Consider the following 14,945-nt stretch of genomic DNA (forward strand, 5'->3'; position numbering starts at 1 on the left):
CTCCACCATAGGAGCCAACTCCTAGGGGTCAAGGTCCCTTTGCCGCCCCCAATAAAATATTTGAGGGGGGCTGCCCTACCACATTAATGGGCACTGCCATTCAAATGATGCTGCATGATGTGTCTTGTGATTGATTGTGTGGGGTGGGGTTTACCTGCCCCCCAATATTTTATTCAAGTTGGCACCCCTAATCTCTACCATCTCCAGTTAAAGACACCCTTGAGCCAGGCATGAAAAATATCTCTCTTAGGCTCTGGAGAGCCAACTAGAGTAGATAATACTGACCAAGAGAGGTCAATGTCCAATATTAGGTGGCTTTATACATTAAGATGAGAGATTCTAACTTCCCATTGGGGCACCAAGCTTCATAGGTGAGTCTGGAACCATGAATCCAGGCCAATTTATCCCTTCCTGTATTTTACCCACAGTTCTGCTGGCTTTTAAGAAATTAGTCATTCCTATTCTAGGTCTTCACAGCTCTTCTATGAATAGAGATTGACCAATGTATCCATTTTGGATTCCCTCCACTTTTCATTTTGTTTCCTCCAGTCTTTCGTTCAGTTCACCACATTTCTGCATCAGATTTTTTAATTTTTTTTAAAAAAAAGTCCTGAAAATTTGTCCGCAATTTAATCTAATCTTCACATTTGTGCAAGCAATTCTCCCTAATATGATGCATTTTGGGACATTATTTTCACTTATATATGCATTTTTGTGCACATTCCCCCCTATTATACACTTTTTTGTATATATCGTTTGGTTAGAGAACTGCGTCATAAAATTAGGAAAAGTGCAAATTTTGAAGAACAGCTGTGCTTCAATTCACATACTGTTCCAGGAAATCTGAATTAGGTAGGTTCCCATTGAAATGTGAATGGGACCAACTTTCTCATTCCTTACCTATGGGTACTTTTCAAATCACTTGCATCTCTGTGGTTCCCAAACAAGCCTGGTTTGGAAAGAATCTAAAACTTGTCTTGGCCTATTGTTCCACAACATCATGCCAATGACTCACATTTCTCCACTATATATCCAGGATAATCTTTTATGTGCCTTATATGTGCTTATGTTTACTATCACATTTTAAAGTAATACAAAACTAATCTGGGAGGATTACAGGACCTCAGTGTGGAATCAATTCCCTAAAAAGGGGAGAAAGAGAAGATACTAAATACCCTGGCATTTCTCATTTTATATTCCCACAGTGGGATTTTCAGAAGTTCTCAGTCATAGCCAAAAATCTATTGCTTCTGAAACCTGTCCAATGGAGTTAAATGGGAGCAATTTTGAAGGATACTGCTGTAATCCTCCCCCAAATCCAACCTCTAAATTCTAGGACCAGTATACTGGCAGAACATTCTTACTGAAGGAAAATTCTGATTGAAGTCCAGGAGAATTTTATTAAGTTTGAATGAGGTTGGCACATACATTATCTTTGTGATGTGGTTGTCACTGCAAAGCCACTCTCCTGTAGAAAGCTCCTATGCACCGTTGGTCATGTTCTGATATTTGGAGTCATCTGAATCACATGAATAACTGGTCCTAGTCATGCATGCCCTTAAAGACAGTCTGGAAGATTCCAGTGATTCTAGGCACAGATGCTAAGATTTTTGACCAGAGACAGCTATACTGGCTAAAGGTTTGCTTTGCGGGCTCAGTTCAAAGGTCTTTCTTTAGATCTTTAAAGCTCTAAACAACCTGAGACAACAATATCTCGAGAATCACCAGCCTTCATATGAACCTGACCAATAACTTTATTGCTCTTCAAGCTCTCCTTTATGTCCCACCCCCACCACCATCACAAATCCAGTGGGCCTTTTTGGTGGTGGCCCCCATCATGCGGATTAGCCTCCCAAAGTCAAGTCCCCACCTTAGACAGGCAAAGAAGACAATTTTATTAAATCAATCAATTGCTAATTATTGCTATACAGGTGTTTTTATGCTGCTATTGCTCTTTGAACGATTTTAGGCTGTGATTCAATGGCCCCTTGGACTGGAGCTCCAACTCCTCACCAGTGAGAACAAGAATCTGCTTATGTTGTGGTTCAAAGCACAGGTGTGCAACCAATGCCCCTTCCATTTGCCTGCTCTTCAGAACAAAGGCACATCAAATTGATGGGCAAACGTTCCACTTAGTGCTACAAAAATCTTGAAGTACATTTGCTGCTTTGAAATGTGGACAATCTCTTTGTGCCTTTTTAATAGCAGTAAGCCAGCAAAAAAAGTGTTTGCTGCCTCCGTACCTATGCTGCATTTCTTTCTTGGTCCCCTCAATCGGTCACCCTCTTTCCTAGTTTACTGCAGCAAGCAAACCACTTCAGATCAAGGAGGAGTGTCAGCTAAAGGACCAAAGGAGGCAAGAGGCAAGTGGCAGAATGGTAGCAATCTCAACTGCACTGGTACCACAGAAGGTACAGGGAGGTCACTCAGGTCACAAGGGAAGAGTCGTAGCTGAGTGGTAGAGCATATACTATGTATGCAAAAGGTCCCTGGTTCAATACTTGTCATCTTGAGGTAGGGCTGGGAAAGATTCCTGCCTGAAATCCTGCAGAGTTGCTGCCAGTCAATATCAAGATTACTGAGCAAGATGGATTGATGGTCGGGTTCGGCGTAAGGCAGCTTCCTAGGCTCCTAACCCTACTTAGAAATGTGATTGCCCCAAGGTTTGCTGTCATGTGAGTAGGAGTTCCAGGAGGAAAAGAGCCCAATTTGAACTGGTATTTCATGGCCAGATGGAGGGATGCTGTAGCATGTTGCTACAACCCCACAATGCAATTACTGCAAGCTCTGGTAACTTCATTACCAACAATCTACTGCCTGAGATGTTTGTTTTTCTTCCTTGCCCAGGAAATTGTGTGTGTGTGTGTGTGTGTGTGTGTGTGTGTGTGTGTAGATGGAGAATACTAAATCACAAACATTAAAAATGTCAGAATGACTGGCCGGATCTTACAGAAGTTCCACCTCTTCCAGCATTATGGAGACTCTCTTCACTTTGCCACACCCTGCTCTTATCTTAAAGAAACATCAGAACCAGCCTTTAAATCGCTTGTAATTGGTTCTTTCTTTTTTCAGATAGTGCACCTCAAGCATGGGGAAGGGCCATGGTTCAGTGGTAGAGCATCTCTTTTGTATGTGGATGGTCCCATGTTAAATCCCTAGCATCTCTAGGTATGGGAGGGAAAGATCTCTCATGGAAATCTTGGATGGACCAATGGTCTGACTCAGAATAAAGTAGCTTCATAAGCCCCTATATACAAACCTTCCATTCATACCTGCAGTTAATCACATGAGCCAGTAATTCATGGATCTCAATGAAGACAATTCCCGTGGTCTCTTGAAGCTCCAAAATGTATCACCGTGACCACAGAAAGGGGCAGGTCTAAGATCCTTGGTCATAGTCTGAAAGCACACAGTGCAACAGCCTAGTTTAAGCTAAGCAGACTTGGGTCTTGACATTGTTTGGATGGGGGGCTGCCTGGGAAAATCGTATGAACATAGGTGGCTTTGAGCTCCACAGAAAACAGGTGGGACATATGTTTTAAAATTATTCATATTCCAGGCTCTCCTGTTAACACTGTTCATGCTAAGGGTGAATAAACAAGGCATAAGCCAGTTCTAGCACAAACTTCTTGACCATGAACACAGTCAAGATTTGTTTATATCAGATACATGCATTGTCTAAGCACCTTTATCAAGATCTTTTGAAAAGAGGCGTGGCCAAGAGGTTTATGTCCTTTCACAATATAATATAAAGTGTGTGTGTGTGTGTGTGTGTGTGTGTGTGTACACAGAAAGATGTTTTAATCATGATTTTTGAACAAGGAGGGGGGAAAAGAATCCTGTAAAAGTAACATTCAGGGTCCTTGACTCTTTGTTCCAACAGGCACTGAATTGAGCTTCAAAACTGTGTTTGCAAATCAACATATACGTATGGAGACTGCACTGAACAGAAACTAATGAAATTCCAAGGTGCTCTGGGATGCCTGTTTTATTCTGATCAGTGGTAGATTGCACTATTGACCAAGTGTCAGCCATAGAGCGATACAATGATTGAATAAAAGTGGATACATAATCGGAGGGGAGAACTTTGCCACAACCAGGCTTGTTGCTTTTCTCCTAATACCAAAGGACACACTATTTTTTTTTTCTTATTTCTTACAAAAAGTTCGGTACCCCCTTTTTTCCCTTTCCTTCCCCCTTTGTTCACTTTTAAAATATACATACATATATAATCCCCGCTCCTCTCTTCCCTTTGTGGATTCTCCCCTCGCCAACCCAGCCCCCTTGATGGCTTCCTCAGATAAAATAATGCAAGGTTCCTCCGCCGGAGATGCTGATGAAATATTTGAGGCCCCGATATTAATCTGTTATCAGTTGTGTAGGTGTGAAATGTGATGAAGATGACAGAGACTCCTGCTCAGCCGGCCTAAAGTAATTTGCACCAAAGATATTTAGATCTGTCTTTGGACACTGCAGATCAGTTATTGCAGGAGGGGGAGAGCCTGTGGGGAGCCTACCTTAAAACATATTTCAAATGCCAGGGGAACCGCATGAAAATTGGGTAATGAATGAAATTCTGATTGCAGAAAAATCACTTAGGAATGTGACTGATGCGGCTCGCTGATGTTCTATATGCAAAGCTGAAACCTGAGATGCTTAATGGCATACACCTTTGTCCTGTGGGTTCTGCAGTGCATTCAGTTTTGCACTTGCCACCAATTCCTTCCGTATTAGAGAAGATACCAAGACTGATAACAGTATTCCTCACTAAAAAACATTGAGCTGTCATAATAGCTGAACAGGTCTGTGCCATGGGTGCTGTACCATCTATGGCTTAAAGTGGACCTGGAAACAAGGAGATATCCAGTAGCATTCCTCTGAGCTGATCAGTAAACCATCAGCATAAGAACCTACCAGGCCTAGGGATCCACCTAACCCTGTATTTCTATAACAGGGATGGGGGCATGTGGCCTTCCAAATGTTGTTGGACTACAACTCCCATCATCTCAGACCATTAGCTGCACTGGCTGGGGCTGATGGGAGATGGAGTCCAGCAACATCTGGATGGCCACAGGTTCTCCATACCAGAGTCTCTCTAGGATCTCTGAAAGGACCAAGTATGCCACCATGCACCCATGATTGAAGGGGCTTTGCTGCACCACATGTGCGAGTGACATAGACACACTACATGATGTGTTGGTGTCATGTGCATATATCACATGGCATGCTGATGTTTTGTGTACTGGCCACAGGGCATGGTGCACAGACTGTGGGATTAAGGTGAGCTTGCCACATGGCATATGTGCATGGTCGCTGTGGATTTTTGGGGGGCCCGTTCTTGAATTTTTTGAGGGACCTTGCCTCCTCCCCCCAGATGGTGCCTATGGGAAGGTTGCATTCCTCCATTGTCTCCCAACATGGATGCCAACAATGTGCAGCTTCTAAGGATTGGGCCTGGGATCTTCTGCATGCAAAGCTGATGCTCTCTCACTGAACCTCCTTTGAACTAAGATATGCATAGTAGATGCATGCTCACTTACATGTGAAAACATTGGTGGCAGCATTGGAATGTAGACCCAAACATGCCCACTCCCATTGATGACTCTCCTCAACCTGCTCCTGTGTGAATAGTTTCATTCTTAGGTGCCTCAAAGTTCCTCATTGTTTTGGCTGCAACTGACTAACACATTTCCCTCTCTGGAAATTCTTTATTCTGTTTGCTGGTCACATTGGGATATGACAACATGTTTGCAAATGGCAAATTTGCCCAATTGTTCTTCTGGACTCATCAGTGGCCCAGTCTGCCTTCCATTTTCTACAAGAAGAATTGCCCGGTCCTCATAGTTGTGTTTCCATTTGATACCTAAATCATTTTATCTAACAAACAACGGGCAGTCACTGAAAATCTATATCCCCACCACGACCATATGCTTTACCACTTAGTAAATAGTTGGTGACAAGTTTGTTTCAGTTTCAGAACCCCTGTAGTTCTTCTGGAGGTTACAATGGATAATGTGATGTAGTACTTAATTTTTATTCTCCAAATAGCCAAACTGATAACAGCAGTCTAAGTGTTTAAATACATAAGAGCTGCCTATGATACATTAGGCCAAATATTTGTCTAATCCCGCACTCTTAACAGTCTTACTGGGGAAATCACAAAATGGAAGCAGCCATGTCCTATTGCCATCTTCCAGCATCTCGTACTCAGCCTCTTGATTCAGAGGTTAGATTGAGCAAAAACAGAAAAGCTGGTTCACTTCAGATGTTGTTGAACTACAGCTCCCATCAGCACCAGTCATAGCTGTCAACCTTCCCTTTTTTTGTGGGAAATTCCCTTATTCCAGTGCCGTTTCCTGCTGCTTCCCACTGCTATCCCGGATTGTTAGATATCCCGTAGACCGTCGCCGGGACAGGTGAGGCTGCTGATCTCTTATTTTCGAGGCTGCTGATCCCTTATTTTCAAATCTGAACGTTGACAGCTATGACCCTAGTCAGAAGCTCCAATGGTGAGAGATAAAGAGAGTTGTAGTCTGACGGCACCCAGTGGGCACTAGCATTAAGTTCTTGTGGCAAATAACCATTAACACATGCAATATCTGTGAATTCATCTAATCCTTTTCAATGTCTCAGGCGGAGGTCAATCCTAGACTTGCTATGCTAGGGATTGAAACTGGGACCTTCTGTTGTTCTCTACCAGTGTTAGAGAGGGCACTGCCCCATCAACCTCAAACTGCCCACTTGCCTGCCTTCTTGCAACCAGTCCAGAAGGTAGCACTCACTGTCAGCTTCCTCCTGCTTCATATCAGTTTTGCCCCTGCAGAACTTCATAAGGAGGAAGAATTAGTTGGCTCTGACCTCCTTGCTGTTATTCCTACCATTTCCAATGGGCACCACCAACATAGCTGTGCCCTTCCAAATATATCTGACTGTTTAACTGATATGTCCTCCATTGTCCACCCACCTGCAAACACCCCCGCTGAAATTCCATCTAACAAAATGCTCCCATTCTTTTCAATAGATGAGAAGATCCAAATGAGTTCACCAAAGACCTTGAGAAGAGTAGAACAATTATCGGAATGTACATTGGTTTTACTATGAGTCAATTTGACACATACACAAATGGCAACAATATCATAAAAATCATTAGGGCCTCATTTCTCTTCTTTCCTCTTAAAGCAGTTGGGTCTCCCCCCACCCCCACCAATTGAAAATAACATCTTCATCCTATCCATTTTTGAATATATGGTATCACATTTTGCCTTACCCATTCAATGCTGGATAAAATGTGGGCATGCACATATTCCTGAGACAAGAGCTCTGACTGAAAGCTATAAAACGAAACAATCTCTTTCAGGGTTGTTGTTTTATTCTTTCTCTCCCACCCACCCCTCTTTTTTTTTTTCGAAAAAGGAAAATTGCATAAATAATACATTTGGCCCTTGCAATACCAAACAGGCACAATAGCTACTTTACAGCTTTCATCAAAAGAAGACCATCTTTTTTCATTTACATTATGAAACTGGTAATACAATATCATCAGCTCTGATTGGCTGAATCATCTTGAGGCATGTTCCTGCTCTCCAGATGATGCAGCTGGGTCCTTGTGTCAATGGAATGTATGACTGGGGGAACATATAAGGGAAATTTGTCATTGGCTCATGAAGTAGCCTTTTTAAAAGTGGGGAGGAAAGGGACGACGGGTTGGGGGAGAGAGAAAGCAATAATGAAGATTTATTGAGAAATGTGTGAGAACAAGCAAAAATTCCCCAGTGGGGGGAAGAAAGGGGGGGTAAAGCAACTGCCCGTGATGTTGTTTCCTTTGAATCTAGGGTATATTTCGCCGTTTGGCATCTGGGCTTATATTCATCATGTTTTATTATGATAGCCAGACACAAGGAGATGTCAACACACAGCATTTGGGGGCATGGTCTAGCGGTTAGACCAAGGGCAGTGAAAAATGCCTTCTTCTCTCCCCCCCCCCCCGCCCGCCTTGCAGAACCCCTGCATGACCTTGAAGAAATGATTTCCTCTAGGTAAGCTAGCCTGAGAATCCAACAGATGTGTCGTAGAGGAACATGTCACTTAGAAGCCATAAAGCACACTGAGGTCTCGGAGAAGACTTGCCTTGCAGTGACTGTTTTGCAAAATATAGAGGTCAGTCACCCCGATGCCTTGCCTTGCTGTCGACAGAAGCACCATTTAGGATGAACAGGAATGCCATGGTGCATTTCCCTATGTGCGATTATTCCTCATGAGCATTGAGGAGAAGGTTCAGTGCCAAGGGTGTCCTCAAGCCTGCAGCTAGACCTGCTTCTGCAGCTACAGATGAATGGATGGGACACTGCCCTGCCAACCTCCATCTGCTCTCAGCTAGTCCCACCACCATCTTGCAACAAGTCCAGAGGCTGGCACTGGCTGTCAACTTCCTCCTCCTTGGTCTCAGTGTTGCTGTTGTAGAACACAACAGAGAGAAGGATTAGAATTACCGTATATTTCACTCCATAAGATGCACCTGACCATAAGACACGCCTTATTTTTAGAGGAGGAAAGGGGAAAAGCCCTGTTTTTTGGGTATCAGCTCACAGTTGCGCAGCTTCTTTTGCAAAGGGAAAAAATCCTGTTTTTATGGGGTTCAACTCACAGTTCTGCAGCTTTTTTAGGAAAGGAAAGGGAGCCGTTTCTACAGTTCCCAGACAGATAATCTAATCAGCCAGTCACATGTCACTGGGAAAACAAGCAGCTTCCGTCTGCAGAACATTCAACAATGGAGGCCTGGGCGGGGCCAGAAGCGATCGACCACACGTTTGCTCTATAAGATGCACAGACATTTCCCCTTACTTTTTAGGAGGGAAAAAGTGTGTCTTATGGAGCGAAAAATACAGTAGTTGGCTCTGACTGTTATTGACTCTGATTCCACCTACCTGCAGCCTCCTTGCCTTCTGCCACCACTGTCTACACAGCATGGACCATTGGGGTTCCCATGGATGAATTTAGATGCAGGTGTACTAGAGCCAAGAAGTATCCTGCTCACTGACTCAGAAAATGAAATTCCAGAGACTGGCAGAAGGGGCTGAACCCTGAAGTATGACAACTCTAGTAACACACTTACAACATATAACATGAGAAGCCTTGCTCTAGATACCTGTGCTGGATAATGTTCAGCAGATGTCACTAGGAGCAGGGTCTTTTCAGTCATGGCACCAGAGCTATAGAAGTCTCTCCCCAGGGCCAGGCTCAGCTATTCACATCAGGTGCCCAGAGGGTAAAGGTAGGGCAGTACCATGGATAGCTCCAAATGACCAACATCCTCAGACAAAGGCTGTAGGTAAACTGAGGCCCTCCAGCAGGCGTACTACCTGGCACACTTTGTTGCTGGCTCTCTGAGCACAGTTTCCAAAGCATCTGCTAGAAGATACTCCTGCCTCTCAGGCAGGGAAATGGGCTGAGAAGGGAGGAAGTGAGAAACTGATTTTGGCAGTAAGGGAAAGTTGCAATAATCTTTGGTAGTGGCTAGGAAAATTAGACAGTGGTGACAAAAGAGGTCACAGAAGAGAAATCCAAGGGCCTCATAAAGTGTACAGACCATAGGCTGCCACTGAATCAGACCAACAGTCCATCTAGCCACTATGCTCTACCTCAAGGGTGGAGAACCTGCATTCTTCCAGGTATTGTTGGACTTCAACTCAAATGAGCCCCAATGGTCAAGGATAATGGAAATTCTAATTCATCAACTTCTGGTGGGTCACAGATTCCTCCACCCGTGTCTACTGTGATTGACAGCAGCTACCCAGGTTGTCAGGGTGAGGGTCTTGGCTCAAAGGTCAGACATGTGCTTTTTATGTAGAAGATCTCAGGTTCAACCACTGATATCTCTAGCTAAAAGGCTCCAGCAGCAGCAAATGATGGGAAAGATTTCAACTTGAGAACTTGGAGAACTGCTGCCATTTACTCTGATAAACCATACTGGGATCCATGAACAAATATTCTACTTAGTGTAAGGTAGCTTCCTCTGTCTTTCCCATCACTTTAGGCCTTTCTGCATACAAACTGCACAGCCTCCTAGGTAGAATGAGAGGATCTTAGAGTTGGAAGGAACAGCAACTAGTCCCTTCATCTAGTTCAACTCCCCGCAATGCAGGAATATGCACCTATATAGGGATCAAACCCATGACCTTGGCATTATCAGCCCCATGCTCTAACCAACTGAGCTAAGAGTATACTCCTTAGTTATGAAAGAGCAGGGTTCAAAGGCAATTTAAAAAATATTCCTATTTAACAATGCAGACATGTCTCACATGCTCACTTCTGTCAGGATCTACTTTTGTGGATCTTTCGACAAGATTTTCTATGGGATTTCCCACTTCTCAGAGGTGAACATCAGGGAATTCTTCCTCCTCCTCCTCCTTCATATTCATAAAATAATATTGTGATCATAAAATAAAGTCATCAGAAGCAGTGTTAGAAAGTGGAGAGGCATTCACATAAATGCATGCTTTGCAGCGGGTGAAAGAAATGTTCTGCCATTAAACTGAATTGTCCTTCAGTTACTTTATTCAACGAGAACCTTTGAAAATAAGGAAATGTATCTCGCTTTCCTATCTGATCAAAAAACACCAATGTTATTCTTTTAATGAATTTCCCCCTTCCCCCCCCCCAGCAAAAGCAGCTTGTTACAATGAATCTTCTGTTTTAACAAATGCGCTTTGCCAGTTTTGCAAAATATCTGCTCCTGAGAGTGCATATACTAAAAGCAAAAGGAAATAATGATTGGCCACAATCCTGCATAGAGTTAAACTATTCTTAAAACTGGGCCTCCACAACTGAGGCCAATCCAAGATGAATACAGTGGATATAATAATAATATAATAATAATAATTTATTATTTATACCCCGCCCATCTGGCTGGGTTTCCCCAGCCACTCTGGGTGGCTTTCAACGGAATATTAAAAACAATACAGCATTAGACATTAAAAACTTCCCTAAAGAGGGCTGCCTTCAGTTGTCTTTTAAAAGTAAAATAGTTGATTATTGCCTTGACATCTGAAGGGAGGGCGTGCGGGATGCACATTAGCAACCTGCAGCATTCGCAACCCGCAGTGCCACGTCTGCGCACGCGCGGGTCATGATACGGCGCTTCTGCGCATGCACAAAGCATGATTTAGTGCTTCTGTGCATGCGCAAGCACTGAAACCTAGAAAAAACCCATTCCGGTACTTCACCCACCCACCTCTCTCTCTCTCTCTCTCTCTCTCTCTCTCTCACACACACACACACACTTCACCAACCCATTTGCAAGTAGCAAAATGGGGGGGGGGGGGAGGAATTTCAGCTGAAATTTTCAGCTGTGGAATTTAGAGGTAAGGGATAAATTTCATTAGGAAAATTCCTTGTGAGCTTCATTCCCTGTACCATTATATTTGCCAGTAGGAAGGTTAAAACCCCTTCTTTCCCTGCCCACCACCCTATCACTACCCAAATTCAAGCCAAAGATTTTCTAAGGGGAACTTTCTGCTCTGTATTTTCAGCCCATCATCCAGGTATGGTGGCCCACTGAAGTCTCAATATATCTCCCAATTTTACTGCCTCTCTGACTGCAAAGTGAGGGTATATCAGAGCTGGCCAAAGATTATTTTTTTCCTGCTTGAGATAAAGGGCAGTATACAGTGGTACCTCGGATTACATACACTTCAGGTTACAGACTCTGCTAACCCAGAAATAGTACCTCGGGTTAAGAACTTTGCTTCAGGATGAGAACAGCACAGCGGCAGCAGGAGGCCCCATTAGCTAAAGTGGTGCTTCAGGTTAAGAACAGTTTCAGGTTAAGAACGGACCTCCAGAACAAATTAAGTTCTTAACCCGAGGTACCACTGTACTGGTCTAGTTGGCTTCTGTACATGGAATGGAGAGGGATGCCGCCTTGTCTTAGTTCAGCACTCAAGAACATAAGAGCCTGCTGGATCAAACCAAAGGCCTATCTAATCCTACGTCATGTTCTCTCACAGCGGCCAACCAGATGCCTGTGGGAAACCTATTCAGAAGCATTACTGTCTTTGACCATGGAAGCAAAGCACAGCCATCACAGCTAGTAGCCCTCTCCTCCATGGATTTGTCTAATCCCCTTTTAAAGCCATCACAACTGGCAGCCATCACTGTCTCCCTCAGAAGCAAATTCCATAGTTTAACTATGGAACATAGTTAACATCTTGTTTATCTGTCCTGAATCTTCTAGCAGTAAGCTTCCTGGATGTCCACAAGTTTTAGTGATGGAATATCATCCTCTACCAAACCTGAGGCAACAGATTCCTGGGTTGCTCCTGGAGAGTCTGTGCGACAACAAAAGGGGGATGAAGTTACTGACACAGGCAATGCACATAAAATTTAACAAAACCTCATTTCCCTGTCTTCTCAAACCAACTAGGTCAGTTTCCTTAGACATTTAAAGCTCTGGACTATCTCACACTGGGCCAGCCCAAGATATTTTGCTACCTGAAGCAAAGGACAAGATGGCACCCTCCATTCCATGTACAGAAGCCAACTAGACTGGTAAAGTAGTACCTCGGGTTATGAACTTAATTCATTCTGGAGGTCCGTTATTAACCTGAAACTGTTTTTAACCTGAGGTATCACTTTAGCTAATGGGGCCTCCCGCTGCTGCCGCACAATTTCTGTTCTCATCCTGAAGCAAAGTTCTTAAGCCGAGGTACTATTTCTGGGTTAGTGGAGTCTGTAACCTGAAGCGTCTGTAACCCGAGGTACCACTGTAATTGAATCTTACTGCAGTATAGGCAACTAACTGTATGGTGCCCACCATTGCTCTCCTCCATCACAGCAGGTTAGCTATGGGGGTACAGGACAGGCCATGTGGCACACAGAAGATGTCCAGGGGGCTCAGGAGAAATGGGGGGGGGCTGCCTCCATTGTCTCCTAGCATTTGCCACCTGAGGTGATTGCCTCTGTCTAATGATAGGGCTGGCCCACAACACACTAAATTATAGACCTGTGAAGTTTACAGCTAACAGGAGACTCCAGTCACCTGCTTTTTAATATAAGTACATTTTTCAGTGTAGTACCTTGGCAGCATTGTGGTTTACCAAGAGGCATACCTCATTTAGCTCTTATTTTTAAGCCAACTGTATTTGAAAACTATGTTAGTATCTGGCAAATGCAGGGAGACTTCAGGAAAATATTAAAATCACTATGGGAGTGACAGGAAAAAATGGAGTGAGACAGATTCCTCTGGTCTGGTCCTTTATGATTCTTTTCTGGTTATTGCGTATATAAATTTCAATCCCCTTGAACAAGTGGAGGAGGGGAGTCAGAGAGAAGTGCGTGATTATCATATCACTCAAAGCAGCACAACTTTTAAAAAATCAGCTCCAATATAAATTCACTCTATATAAAATGACTTTTAATATTCTTTTTCTTAACATAAGTATTAAATTTTATATGATTAAAAATTTATTTACTTGCTCTTTTCCCTTAATTTGGATTTTTATTTGCTATTATTGCCGGTCCCATCTGATCTCGGCAAAAGGAAAAAAAAGAAACCTCTCTTGCTGCACATTATAACACGAAAGGATGTTAAGACAAGAGCATGCCATTAACTGTGACACACTGCTAGGCTTTGAAAGTCAACTCTTTAAAAACTAAATTAAAAGTGACCTTCTCAACAGGGTGGGCATGGCCCATCATGCAACTCTGCGGCAAAAGGGGAGCCCGCGTTTCAGTGGCTAGATTAGTAATTCTGTCAGAGGGGGCATGTGTAGGACAAAGCATCAAGTCCCGGTGTGTGGCCTTCATATTTAAGACCTGTGTTCAAGGTCCACTTCTCAATGAGGATGTAAACCTGTGACTGGGCTGCTCCAGTTCACACTGCAAGTGGGGTTCAGTTTCTTCGTTGATGGGGGGAGGCTCTGCACATAGAAGGGCTATAGCTCAGTGGTAGAGCCACTGCATGCAGAAGGTCTCAAGTTCAATCCCCAGTCATAGAATTGGAACGGACCCCTGTGGATCATCTAGTAGTCCCACTCCCTGCCCCTACGGGGATCGAACCTGCAACCTTGGCGTAACCAGCACCACACTCTAACCAACTGAGCTATCCAGGCTATCCCCCATGACATCTCCAAGTAGGGTTAGGAATGCATCCAGTCTGAAACCATGGAGAGATGCTGTCAGTCAACATAGACACTAGTGAGCTAGGTGGGCCAATGGACTGACTAGGCATAAATAAGCTTCCTAAGTACAGAGTACACACACACGCACACACACACACACACACACACACACACACACACACAAAGCAGGAATAACATTGTGTACAGCCCTTCTGTGCTTCACACAGACAGCAGAAGCCTGCCAATTATTTGTTCTCAGACAGCAGGGAAAAACATACTTCTTTTCCCCAAGTCATAAAACCAGGGGGAACGTTAAAAATTTATGTTTATCAAATAAAACACACAGCCTCCTCATTGTTCTGAAATCCTGGAGAGCAGCTGCCAGTCAGTGCAGAGAATACTGAGCTAGATGGACCAATATCCTGACTCAGTTTAAGGAGAGTTCCTATGTTCCTGTACAGGGAAAGATTTGTTAAAGTTAGGGAAAATAAGGAGAAAATTGACAGGAAGGAAGAAACTGTGATGGGATGAAAGCATAGACAATTTCAGGAGGTGCAGGGGGCCACAGAAGACTGGGTTGGAGGCAGCACTCCCAATTTCCCACCTGTGCTTTAAAATGTCCAGATCCGGATTCAGGCCTGGTAGTAGATGAGTCATGGCGATGGGAACCAACAGCTTTTCATCGCACTCTCGGGATTCTTGCGTGAAGCCTATGGCTTTACGCTTTCAAAAGAAATCAGCCCTCATGATTGAGGAGATAAATTTTAATGTGCCATGCCAAGAATTTCCAAGGTGGGTTTCACCGGTGGCAATCTAATGATGCACTGC

The 14,945-nt window shown here is 43.7% G+C and overlaps 1 long non-coding RNA gene across 3 annotated transcripts in view; it reads right to left on the reverse strand.

Moving 5' to 3' along the window:
• Positions 1–350: 350 nt before the first annotated feature.
• LOC307225327 overlaps positions 351–14,945 on the reverse strand; it is a 37,647-nt gene continuing 23,052 nt past the window's right edge. Inside the window, exons 3-5 of one of the 3 annotated variants that reach the window (XR_013842891.1) lie at positions 6,965–7,052; positions 3,273–3,399; positions 351–573 (exon numbers count right to left, since the gene is read on the reverse strand). This is a non-coding gene — a long non-coding RNA (uncharacterized lncRNA). The remainder of the gene's footprint in view (positions 574–3,272; positions 3,400–6,964; positions 7,053–14,945) is intronic. The other 2 variants (XR_013842890.1, XR_013842889.1) reach the window with 2 other exon arrangements.

The sequence above is a fragment of the Podarcis cretensis genome (assembly GCF_951804945.1).
Source record: "Podarcis cretensis genome assembly, chromosome: 10".
Taxonomy (NCBI): domain Eukaryota; kingdom Metazoa; phylum Chordata; class Lepidosauria; order Squamata; family Lacertidae; genus Podarcis; species Podarcis cretensis.